Genomic DNA, 12,730 nt, shown 5'->3' with positions numbered 1-12,730 from the left:
TTATTTCGGCTTTTCCTTCGTCCAGACAAACGACCGGTGATGCCCACGTCTGAAGCAGACACTCAGGATTCTCTGAGTTCTTTGTATTTGATTTACGCTAGGCGCCAAAGTATTCTGCAACAATAAGCTACGTAATAGGTCGAATAGACTTGTGCTGTTTCTTATTTTCTAATTGTGCTGGTACAATTCCTCAACTAACCCGTCACTCGGAAGGGAACCGTGGATAAATAATAGACCTGATTTCGGTTCACCAAATAAATTCACCGATATCCCTCTTCGGTCCAAGGTAACGCGATAAAATTGGCCAAAAAGCGGGTGAAACGGATTTACTACTGGCGACCAAAGCACAAGAGATCCATCTCAGTCCCGAGATCGGCAGAGTCTTTATATGAAAGGCTGTAACGTACGCTATGTGGACGGCGATGAATGTCCCTATGGAATTGCTGACCACTTCTAGAATCTAGACGACCGACCGCGATCTCGGGTCATTTTGCGAATCCACGCCCCAAGAAACCGGGGATGAAAAATTGTGCATCCTTAAACCTTGAAAGCGGTAATGCGAGAGAGTAATAATCCCGTCTATATATGTCTTACAATTTAACCAAGATCGGAAGATGGAAACGGTCTTGCTTTTTATACCTTGAATTCTGTTCAAGTAGATCATGATCTGTCTTCAGCGGAGCGAGCTTTGCACATTTTACGAGCATGGGACATGAACCGTAAAAATTTCATTGTACCTGGTTTCTAAGTGAAGCGAATATTGTTACTTGAAATGTGGAGAGGCGCAAGTGGATTACCTGAACATTCTACCCACGCTGCCGAAGCCAAGACGATTTGTTCTCTGCGTAATCCAAAGCTAGACTACTCTACATATTCCTTGAATCCCTCTCGAATACCCAAAGTACACACTAGTGGAGTTAAGCGATGTCGAGTTTCACTCAGTTGAATGAAGTGAACACAGTTGCGGGCCACCCTGCAATATACAGAGAAACAAACATACTCTGATACGGATCCAGGGCTTTATCTTAACTGTTACTTGTTACCTGTCAGTATTCTCCGAGTGCACGTAAACAGCCAACTTCCAAAGTGAATTCTCACTGTTTGCCCGAAGGAAGAAGGAATAACTATGCTAATGCAGAGTATAAAAAACTGGATAATCGACAAAATTATTTATTGGTAAAACTGCGCTATTGGTTTCATGACATTGATCCCTTCTTTCATCATCCAGTTCCTATTATCTTAATTATTTGAAACAAAACGTCTTTTGCGTTGGAACCGATTCCAGAGAGTCATCATCATCCAAGCAAGTTCTGGTACGTGAGTTGAGTTACAGGATAGAAATAAGCCCAAGAATGATGACAAGGTTCAAAACTTGACGCATGAAAGCTAGGGTTAATCGCGCAAGACGACTTTGAGGGCTCGCGAGAGCCCAAGCTGAAATCCAGAAGTGTTACACGCCGGATTTACTCTCCTGCTGAGGGAGGCGAACCAGGGAAGGATTTCTTCCAGAAAATATTAATCACGCTGGCCAGAAATGTTGTAACCGGCTTACGCGTGAATCGTTGGGGAAACGGAAAGCCTCTCGTCTAATGGTCGGCATTACTGAACTCTGTTGACAAAATTAGAGTGAAAATTATAGCAGAAAACATCTCGCGAACAATGCTGTTCGACCAAAATGGTGAACCAATGGTTCTTGGCTCATGTACCCTCGTCGGCTGGACTTAGAATGCGCCACGAATCTAACCCTCAGGGGTTAGGTTACATTGATTGGCTCCATCAGTCCTTTCTCCCAAGCCACTCTGATTCAGCTTTCAACTTCCACATTCACTCGGGAAGCTTGGGACCTCGCGGTATTCGCTATTCGGGATGCAGTCTTCACGCTAATACCAAACGGACGAGGAGTGAGTGAATTTGTCGAGTAGACTACCCTCGAGTAAAAGGCGAGCAAAGCCAACAAGCTGACCAGGGTCCGTACTTTCGGCTTTTCTGAATTTGCGTCGAGAAAATACTCGTCTGGAAAAAACGCAAGTTTTTTTTTTCAACTCTGTATCTAAACTCGCTGCTGGCGAAAGGAGGAAAGTGATAAAAATATTTAGGTGCCTATTCTTTGCCCTCGGCACAATCTCTTGAATGGTTAATCGAATGAATATTTCACAAAGTTTCTCGGCGTATGCCCCAGGATTACTCGGGTGTAACCTGAGCCTCGGTAAACTTGATGAAAAATTACAACGTATCCAAGCCGGCTACTCTCTCTCTAAATTGGCGAAGTAAAAGAGGGGTTAATTTTAATTACTATCCTTAAAAGTTACCCATCATCATACCAAACTCCTCTGTTCCGTTATAAAGGTTGTATATACTCTCGCAAGCAATTATTGCGCAACTTATATTCTCGAATATTGACACGCTATTGTTGCTTCAAGTGAACTTTTCCCTATGCCAACCACTGATTGTTTATTAAGTATAAATTTTCGCATTGACGCTACGGTGATATTAGGGTACACATCAACTTTTGAGTAGGCATGAAAGTCGATTGTTAATCGTGTATTTACTGCCTGGTACTGCAAGGATTCTCGCAATTAATAAACAAATTTCGCCTGCACCGATCTCCTCTTTAATATTAGATGAAAAGAATATTCCCATTTTGTTTGCAGTCCGCCCCGGAGGCCATTTTTGCAAGGTGTTGGCATTCTCCCTCGTATTTCTGTTCCGTTTTCCTCGACTCAAAATATCCACCATCGCCCCAAGGCAACGCGTTATGATTGCCTATATTGATAACTCGGGTCTATTTGGTTTACCAAAACCATTCGCATCTGGGCGTGCCCCGCAGGGCTTGAAGGAGGATCAGGAGCGAGGTAAAGGGTCCTCCGGGGAAACTGATGATCCTCGCGGATGTTGCCTGGGAATAAGTTCACGGAAGTGTTCGGACTAAAGGCGTGGAAATCCACGATGAAGTACCGTGCATATGCCCTTGGCAGGGGGGAACGCAGAACGAGGATCTGGGCCCGAATGTGTTGTCTGTCCCTTTTTTTCTTGAGGATAAATCACGTCACCTGGTTACGGCGAGTGCGAAGAGCTTGTATATCCATCCACAAACTACTGCAGTGATTGACGCGTCAGTGGTGGGAGATTAATTTGTTACTAACCTAATCTTTTTATACCTCGTAAAATGAATTTATACTGTATACACGCATGTAATACGTAAGTCAACTTTTACGAGCCGTTAAATGCGGGTGAAGAGATCGGCTCTAATCTCCGTAATCGGCCGTAGGCAGCTCAAGCTTCCGTATCTTGTTTTGGGTCGCGTAGAAGAAAAATTGATATTTTGTCTGTTTTTTATTACCGGACCACAACGGGAGAGTCGATGATCCCAGAGTTATCTGCGAAGGATGTAAACTTGAAGAAAGTCGAGTAGGTTTTTATGAAAGGGCGTGGCAATGGATCCTGAATAAGCCATGAAACTGTCTACATATCTCTCTATCTTTGTCCGTTTACGCAACACTCGAAACTCCCCAAATGCTCCTGAGCCTAAACAAACTGATTTACCGAGGAAGCCCGACCTATGAATTTATTTATTCGTAATTTAGCTGCTGATGCTCGCTACATATATACTTGTAACGCATGGCACGCCCGTCTCAATCCCTTCTGTTTTTGTTGCCTAGTTATTTACATACCACTGCGTTGGGGCGATAAAAAGAAAGAGAAAAAAAAAAAAAAAAGAAAACCCGAACACGTGGCTTATCAGTTTTATTTATCAAAATTCCCGAAAGACGAGAAGAGACACCGGTGAAGAAGCTAAGGTGCATTACGAATGGAGCAACGTGGTTTTTCTCCGCTACTTTCCTGGTCGTTGAGCCAAATGATCCTTTGGGATCTAGAAGGTAGGTTTTCCCAGTCTGCCATAATATCCTCGGAGATCTTTTCCGAGGTGGAAGAAGAGGGGGCGGGACGAAGGGGATGAAGTGAGGGGGGGGGGGATGCATAGCTTCGTAAAATGGCTCCTCCCCCGGTGGTTCTTTAAGATACGCGAATGGAAAGAGAGACGAGGGTGCGGTGAGTTATGAGCGACCGCGGGAAGAAGGATAACTACTTATTTGCATCCCCATTTGTATACCTGCGGAGGGGTTTGATGAGAAACTATGATTTACGCGAGCCTTCGCCATTAACGTGGCTCCCTTGTCTGCCAACATTATTAGGCCTTAAACTATAATACATTCTCACTTCGGTTCTGATTTTCCCTACGAATTTATGGTCCTTGGGTAAAGAGCTCCGATCTCGATCATCTCGCGAGATTGACTAGTTTTTCGGTGAAACGGAACACTTCGTAATATCGTTGTACAGAAGTATGTATATATATATATATAGTTTCTCGGTGATTTTAAAAGTATAAAAGCTGCGAGCTCTTGGATTTTATGTCGGGTAAATGCGAAGACCGCGTTTTGAAGTAAACGCGTAATTTCATTTTCTGTATTTCACTTTGCGTTCGTGAGTAGAATCCTGATGGAGCAAAGCTACAACTGGCTGATGGAAGCTAGATTCTCTTCTGTCTGGGCTTTCGGATACTTCCACACTAATACCAACATCACAGTCATGTATCCCAGGGACGTGATTTCGTTGACTTTGTATTCTAGATCCTCTCCGGCACTATTTCTACACCCAGCACTATTCTCCGCTTTAGAGCAGCCCCGGGAAACGTATAGAGACCTATTTTAATGCCGATTGTCTGAGCAAATAGTCATTCTTATATTGTGCCACGCGGGCCATTTCGCGTGAAGATAAAAAATATTTCACTACATTGTTTCCATTGTTACTCCTATCTTCAAGAGGTTGGAAACTATAAGCTGAGACATTACGCAGAACTCGATAAAAAATCTTCAAATTGCATTTGATTGTGACTCGATTAGTCTACCCGTTAAAGTCATTTCACGGTTGCTTGCTTGCTTGCTTGCTTGCTTTACTCGTGGTTGTAACAACGCGGGTAAGCTTCAAGTTTGTAGCTGAGGTAAGGGGTCTTGGGGGAATTCAGAAGGTTCTACGTAAACCTTGATACCAAAGTACAACTCGCGTTTGGCGAAATCTGGAATCTCTTGCTATGTCAAAACTGCCTCGGCATGCAACTCGGATTATCCAAAGAACGTCGCTGGCTCCCCCGCGAGCCCATTACTGAAATAAAAACTAATCTGACACCACCACCATAGCAGAGTCACCCTATGGTCGCTCAGTAAGAATGCTTCGTTGGACGAAACTTCGATTTCTGACTTTCGCTTTACGTCCTCGACTCATTAAAACAAACGCTGATTGAGGTAGAAGAGCAGCCAGACGTCGTTATAACACTCGTTGAATCATCCTCACCACGGCTAATGCAGGTGTCTGTTGTGCTAGTCTTCATTTATTACTGGCGTACCTACCTATCCCACTATAACGTTATTAAAACAGCATTGTTAATTGCTCGGCCGCAGGGGTGCGTGGAACGTGAAATTCATGAAGGGGGGTGCTTTTGCAGAAACCCAAGAGCAGCCCAACCGAGTCCTATAAAATACCGAAAAGGAGAGTGGAGGGAACTGCTGGTGCGAGCTACGCTATACGTCCTTATAATAAACGGAGGCTTGAAACTTTTAGAATTGCATTATTCGCAACAGTTGCAGGTTTGTCGACCTCGCTTTTCTGTCGCGTTGCTTCTTGATTAATCTTCAGCGGACTTCGTGGCCGCCACTCACGCCACAGTGCGGGAAATAAAATACTTTTCCAATTTATACTACATTCTTCTGCATTTTTTTTTTCTTTTTTTTTCTTATTTTTCGTCAGGAAAGCGGCTCGGGGTTCGCCGTTGGAGCTTTTGAGAACTTACAAATAGTTCCTATGTCGTTCTGTCGATTGGCCTGTTTTAGTGCCGGTTTGAGGTGGACGAGTGTGTCATTCTCGCGCGAGTTTGTTGCTCCCCGGGGGATAACCACCGACCATCCTGAGACCTCGGGGCGCGTATGCCGAGCGCACCCCAACACGTTTCTCATTAACCGTGCGGGGTGGAAAAGCGGAGTGAGATGAAAAGGGGTCCGAGAGGAGTGCTTCGGGGTGTTTGTTCATCTCGCAGATATGAGTGGAGATGTGTACCGAAATAAATAATCTGACCACAGCAGGTAGATCATTCCGCTGAAGATCATTCTTGGTTCTGTATAATATATCGTCATATTTTGAAACTTTTATCGATTGTTTTCATTGTTTTATACTTCCTCGTTTTTGAAGATGGTCGACGTTTCGTTCTTATATAACTACAATATTGAATATCTCTGGTACTTTTCGGCGCCATTTTCACGCCCTATTTATTCCATGGTGGATGTGAGTCTGATAGAGTAAACCTTGCATTATTATACAGTCAGGGATGAAGAGAGAAGGACAGTAACTTGCGCCGAGGGACTTGAGCGAAGAGAGGCGATGGAGGAAAGGACCGCGCAGCGGTTGCCTTGCCTTGAGGAATTTTAGGGGCTTGGTCGCTTGTAAAATTTCATGCGTGAAAATGAAAGAGGCCCAAGCGTTGACTCCTACGTGAAGAGTTGGTTAATTTTTAGCTTCGTTGCGTTCGGCGCAAAACGAGGTGTTCCATAGAGGCGCTGCTGTATAAAGAGTAAGAGGATGTTGATACGTATAAGGCTGTAGAATAGTTTTCAAAATTAAAGCAGAATAGATATCAGCCTCACGATATTTTCGAATTGAAAGTTTTGAACTGATTCACTCACCGAGTGTGAAAAATATTATCTACGGAAAATGATGAGTCTTTCGATCGAAATGAGTACGTTAATGCGAATAACTTTTCACTGCATAATCCTTCAAGTGGAATTTTACGCGCTTCTCATGGTTTATGTTGAAACATCTGATTCCTGTTTCACGATGCTAACGCGACAAAACGTTTGTATTTTGTTCTCTAAAAAATTTCAATGCTGGTTGCGAATTGTTTTTATAGCGAACAAGTCTAAACTACATCTTAACTTCGCTTGCTGTTTTAGAAAGTGAAATGTACGAATATATATGAAACGAAATGGAATTAAGAAGTAATATTGAATACCGAGTAAACATGAGTAAGAAGCAACGGTAGTTTTTCGGGGGAAGTGACCCACTTAGTCGCCCGCCTTTCTCCATTCTCTACTTTAACGAACTTCCGAAAATTCGTGGGGATTCGCCTCATAATTAACTACCGCCATTACAATCCCGGATTTATGCTAATTATCTCGGTAGTAGTTAAACCGAGACATAATGCTAACGCAGCGAAAAGGATTCGGGTAAAGACAGGGGCGCTGGACGGCCTTCCTCCGTTGGCCATTTTTGTTTTCCGACACTTCTACACCCATCCTTTAATTTGTTTGTTTCATACTCTAATCTTGCCTCATTAGTACGCGGCTTATGGTGTCCCTCACGAGTCGTACTAGCACAGTTATCCGCTCCTTCTCAATCCTAAACTTGCGGGCTCACGTCGTCTGGGTACAGAATTATGCTACACGAATTTTGAGATATACGTGATGATTATTATTACTGGCTGGATACTTCTTACCGTGGATAAATCCTCCTCGGTACATATGATATTAGGGTGGCGCAAAAAAACCGACTATTTTTTTTTGTTTTTTTTTTTTTCTCGAGTCTCGTGTGACAAAATGTTAGTTTTTGATGTTTTAAGAGCCGCCTTCAAAGGACAGATGAAAAAAAAATTTTAATAGGTCGCTCCACATTTTTTAAAACGTCAGAAATCGTAAAAAATCGATTTTTTTTCTCGTTACGGTATAATTTTATAGACAAAAAAAATAGGTTTCCGAAGGTTTCTGTTCAAAATTTGAATTTTGAAAGGTCGCTCATAATTTTTTTTCAATTTTTTGGTGCATTTCTTTAGATCTTTTCGAGCGACCTTTTAATGTTCATATAAAAATTTCATAAATTTTTTTTCTTTAATTTAGTAAGAAAGAATCGATAACAATACACCGCGACATGAATTAAAAATTAAACAAAATACTGAAAATATAATTTTTTTAATTTAATTTTTTGACGATTTTTGACATTTAAAAAAATTTGGAGCGACCTCTTAAAAATTTTTTCTTGAACTGTCCTTTGGAGTGGGCTCTTAAAACATCAAAAACTAACATTTTCTCACACGAGACTCAAAGAAATAAAAAATAGTCGGTTTTTTCGCGCCACCCTAATATGATATGTATATATTTACGACCAGAATTAAATTCCCCTTCAACTTTGCAGTTATACCTATGCAACGTGCATATCTCAGGTATCTACACGCGTTCCGATATCCATCTGCGAGTTCTCAAGTCCACAATCATCTTGGAGTGAGAAAATATCCCACGTGATTCGCTCAGCCTCCAAATTTCTAGCTTGGATATATTGTCCATTATTCACTTGACGCCACTGCGTGCCTTTTTTTGGTGACGAGATCTAGTCGTTTGATAAAGTACTGTTGGAGAATGTGCAGGGTGACGCATCGCATCGAGGCTGAAATTCGACGCGCGTCGACCGCGTCGCCACAGGCCTGCCAAAACTTTGCGGTTTCTCCTGGAATTCTCTACTGCGAACGAACCGCTCAGCCGTTGATTAAATTTATGTGATCGAACGCTCGTAGCTGCTATGCCGTGTTAAGTGACTTCTCAACGGCAAACAACACTTTCCGCATTACCGTCACATCGACGAGTCTCGCGTTTTTGCAACGTTTTCGCTCCCGATCTTCCAAAAAACGCAATCTTCCGTGACCCACACTCGCAGATATTCAATATTCGAATCGCGCGCTACGAACCGAGATCCTTCGTTCTTGATAAAATTTTAGCACTCCTCTACGGATAGTTTCTACTCTCGCCGACAGGTGCGACGCGAATTGGTAATCCCCAGTGCATCACGAACGCGCGTTGCGAGTCCGACGCGTCCGGCTCCTCGTTTCTACCGCTTTCAAAGTGTCTCGATTATAGTCTTTGCATTCACTTAAAATTCGCGTAAATGAAAAATAAGGTGGTGAATAAGGGAAGGAAAATATCGAGAGAAATTATAAGTAAAAACGACGAGTTGAGCGGAAGCGGCGCTTTTTCATCGAGTCTGGATATCGAGATCTGGTCATTCTCCTTGGAGTGCGCGGGAGTGAGCACGTAGCCTTAATCTGACGCGGTTGTGACAAAGTCGGTCATTCCCCTGGCTACGACGTAAACAAGAAACCAAGCCTCCGGGCACAACTGGGTAAATATTTCTTCTGCACGTTTCTTCGCTGATTCGATTTTTAAATAACGACGGCATCCGTTGGTCGAGTATACTTTACAGATTCACTCTTATCCTAAATTTTCGCAAATTTCGGGCTTAAACATACTCGGAGTGAAAGTTTATCGATGAATCATAATTTGGATACCGCTTGGTTGATTGTCGTTATTCCGGATTTTTATCCGGGACGGATTCGGAATAAATGAAAGTTTTCATGACGGTTTTGCGATGACAAGCTCAGCGAGCTTCTTACTCTTCTAGTTGAAGAAGACATCACCAAACTGGCGAACTGCCACCAAAATTTTGGAAGACTTGATCTCGTGCTCGGGTTGCGCACATGGTGGCTAAATGGAAGAAGTTATACACTCTTGCCGAGAGGGGGGATCTGGAATACCCAGAGGGACCGAGGCGGCTCTGCAGAGAGAAAGTGTTTTGACGTGTTGTTTTCGCGAATGTTCGAGGGTTCGGAGGTGCCATCCGAGCTCTGTATGTAAATTAGTTAACACAAATCTGAGGCCCCCTCGAGAGCGACTTGGCCTTTAACCACAGCCGCGCAAGGAGGATCGTGTTTGCGTCAAGACAGTAGATCTCACAATCAGTCAAGCTGGTGACACTTTCGATCGATGAATACTTTTTTCAATTCCGCCGAATTCTTTCGAATAATATTACAGATATCGGCCCCGTCAGATCCTCGATTGGAATTGTTGACTTCTCCATCAAGACGTTCTAAGTATTGCAAAATATCTGATCGCTGTTGAAGATTTTTTTCAAACTTTCTTTTTCAGTCCTGTATTGCCTTAATTTCTTGATCGATTAAGTGCTCAAACATATGGCCCTTTTTTAAACTCATGTTTTCGTATGAACTCTCTCGTGTTTGGTTTTACTTACGTTTGTTTTTGTCCCCAGCTTCTAGCTTTGATTTATTTTTACTCTGAAACATTGATTTGTGTATTGAGAACGTAATTCACTTTGTTTATCAAACTACTATTATTAGACTGTGATAAAATTTCAAAACTTCAATAAGCCACCTTTTTTTGTATATTTCGGTCAAATAATCATCTCGCTAATGCATCGCTATCACCTAATCATATTTTAGAAAAATTTCGAAGGAGTGATTTTTCGGAAATTTCGTAGTTAAAACTCATTATTCAAAAGAGTTTATGATTGTAACAATCATTATTTCATTCAAATGGCATGCGCCAATGAAAAAGGATAAAAAAAATCGAGAGCATTCTTATAATAATTTTTTGCACATAGATCCGTCGTCCCCCAAATTATTTTTTTTTTTATTGTGGCAATATAATGATGAATTTATTTCAGATAGATCAGAATAACTTGTACCCGGTGCTAAAATACCACAAAAAATAAAAAATACTATGTAATTATCTGTTACAGGTTTGAAAAGATTGACGCACAGCTCGCAAAACAAGACAATCGTGGTAAGTAGACTTTCTTAAACACTTTATTCAATATAAACTGAGAACTTGAATTGACTGAGTCCGCTTTCAGTATATATATTATACAAACAATCTATTGGCACCGTTTTGTACCAGAATTTTCGAACTCAGATTTGGATTTAAAGTTCATTCGCCTGACACAACAAATGGGATTGAAATCTGTCCCCACCATCCTTTAATTGCTCGTTATACAATTGCGATTATAGGAAAAACGTAACAATTTATTTTAAGCGCGTCGTGTAAAATAAAGTCACGTAAATGTCTTGCCACGCACTTTCCCTCGAATGAGATTTTGCCACGCGTCTACCCCTTCTGCTGAAATTCACCCTTGTCGGGATGTTTTTAACAATGAGACACAATCGACGCAAAATGCTTAGAAAATCTCGGAGCTTCAGGCAGCCTTCGAGTGTTCCTCTTCACGTATCTTACTAAAGACACGTCGCGTCTACCAATCGCTTTTATCCCCTCGCTCGTGGCTCTTGACAACGAAATTCAATAGGCGTTCTAAAATAAGTTTATTACTGCGCCGTGGCAGAGCAATTCTTACACCCAGTTTCACCATTAATACCTTATTCTTAGTTGCGTTTCACACGGTATAATTTTTCATGCAGAGTATTCGTGAAAATATGTAAATGCGATAATGCAGGTTTTATCGTCCTTTCTCGCCATTTTTGGTCACCAATGTTTGTTCTTCTGCAATTGGAGTACCACTTTTTCACATATGCAGGTACTTATTATATACTTTTATTTCGCATATAAATTCATCGCCAACTATTCTTCTCCCACTCCTGCGCGACTAGAGGAAATGTGTAACCTCCGTGCTTTTCATCCCCTAGCATGAAGTGAGCGTCGCACAGAGGCAGAGATGAAGTATATTTTTTGAGAAAACAAATACGGGGGGTTCGGCAAGAGCGAGTCGAGGGTAAGGCAATGAAGACAGCAGCCACAGCTGCACTTTGGGAAAGAAAATAATCGATTTATTGCTCTTATAAATATAGATGCAGCTCACTTAGGGACCCGTTGCTCCGGTGTGCGTGCAGGATGACACCGTGGAGGAAATAGCTACGCGTTAAGTTGGATTAAGTTGAGCGAAATTTTTTCCTTCGCTTCTTTTTACGCCGTCATAAAGTAGGGACAACAATATTCCGAAACATATTTGGCTAACGAATTCCTCCGAAACTTGAATCACCCGCGTGACGAGGCCTTTTTCATCTTTGAATAAACATCGGTACTCGTGAAAAAGCATTTAATCAGGAATCGAATCGAAGCGTGTGGTCTTAACGCTTCCAACAGCTGTACCATCGGTTCTTTAAACAAAGATGGAAATTTGAGGAAATAATTCCTGCTCTCAAACGGGGGCGAAAAAACAAATGACCGTAGTATCAAGCCGTCAGATTCAAGGGGTGTAAATTCAAAACTTTACAAACACTCTCGCCGCGCTGCAGCGCTGGCTGGCTCACTTATCATTGCGAATGGTTGATCTTCCGTTGCTTAAGCTGGCCCGGCACTCGGGCTACCGGTTGACAAATGAGAGTCCACGCCGACACGAAGATGGAGCGGAAACCTAATTTCATATTTCGTAGCCAGCACCGGTCGTCGCGATACAGAGCGGCGCTGTCTCGCTAGCCAGCGTTAATGTCCCGGCTGTAATTCATTCTAAATCCAGGGAATTACCCGTCCTGGTCCTCCGCCTCGGCCAACCATAAAGTATTCCTAAAACATGTCCTCCACGTCCGTACGCGTCCATACCTTACGGACGACTTTGAAGCGATAAAATCTCTCTTCCGACTCGGGAGACGTGAAGGAAGGCAGAAAGGCTTCACCTTTCATTAATTATCACGCATGGAGTCATTCTTTCCAATTCATCGAATCGTTTCACCCTCGACGCTTTATCGAGCCATGTTGTTCCCAGTACCTAACCTACATTTGCATCGATCAGGCTCAAATTCGTTTTTGTCAATCTTTTGAGTTTCTGACTTACATGCGATTCCAGTTAGCGTTATTCTTACAATTTTTATCCTTGGTTGTAACTGCCACAGATAATA

General features: G+C 42.3%; 1 protein-coding gene across 5 annotated transcripts in view; it reads left to right on the top strand.

The window, feature by feature from the left end:
- Positions 1 to 12,730, top strand: part of LOC124416619 (stress-activated protein kinase JNK) — a 103,429-nt gene that overhangs the window by 45,164 nt on the left and 45,535 nt on the right. For all 5 annotated transcript variants that reach the window (XM_046897860.1, XM_046897857.1, XM_046897859.1 and 2 more), the window contains exon 3: positions 10,624 to 10,667. The gene's annotated coding sequence lies outside the window, so the exon portion shown is untranslated. The remainder of the gene's footprint in view (positions 1 to 10,623; positions 10,668 to 12,730) is intronic.

The sequence above is a fragment of the Diprion similis genome, chromosome 2 (assembly GCF_021155765.1).
Source record: "Diprion similis isolate iyDipSimi1 chromosome 2, iyDipSimi1.1, whole genome shotgun sequence".
Lineage (NCBI taxonomy): Eukaryota > Metazoa > Arthropoda > Insecta > Hymenoptera > Diprionidae > Diprion > Diprion similis.
The sequence above is the reverse complement of the archived record's forward strand: the minus strand, read 5'-3'. Positions and strand labels throughout refer to the sequence as shown.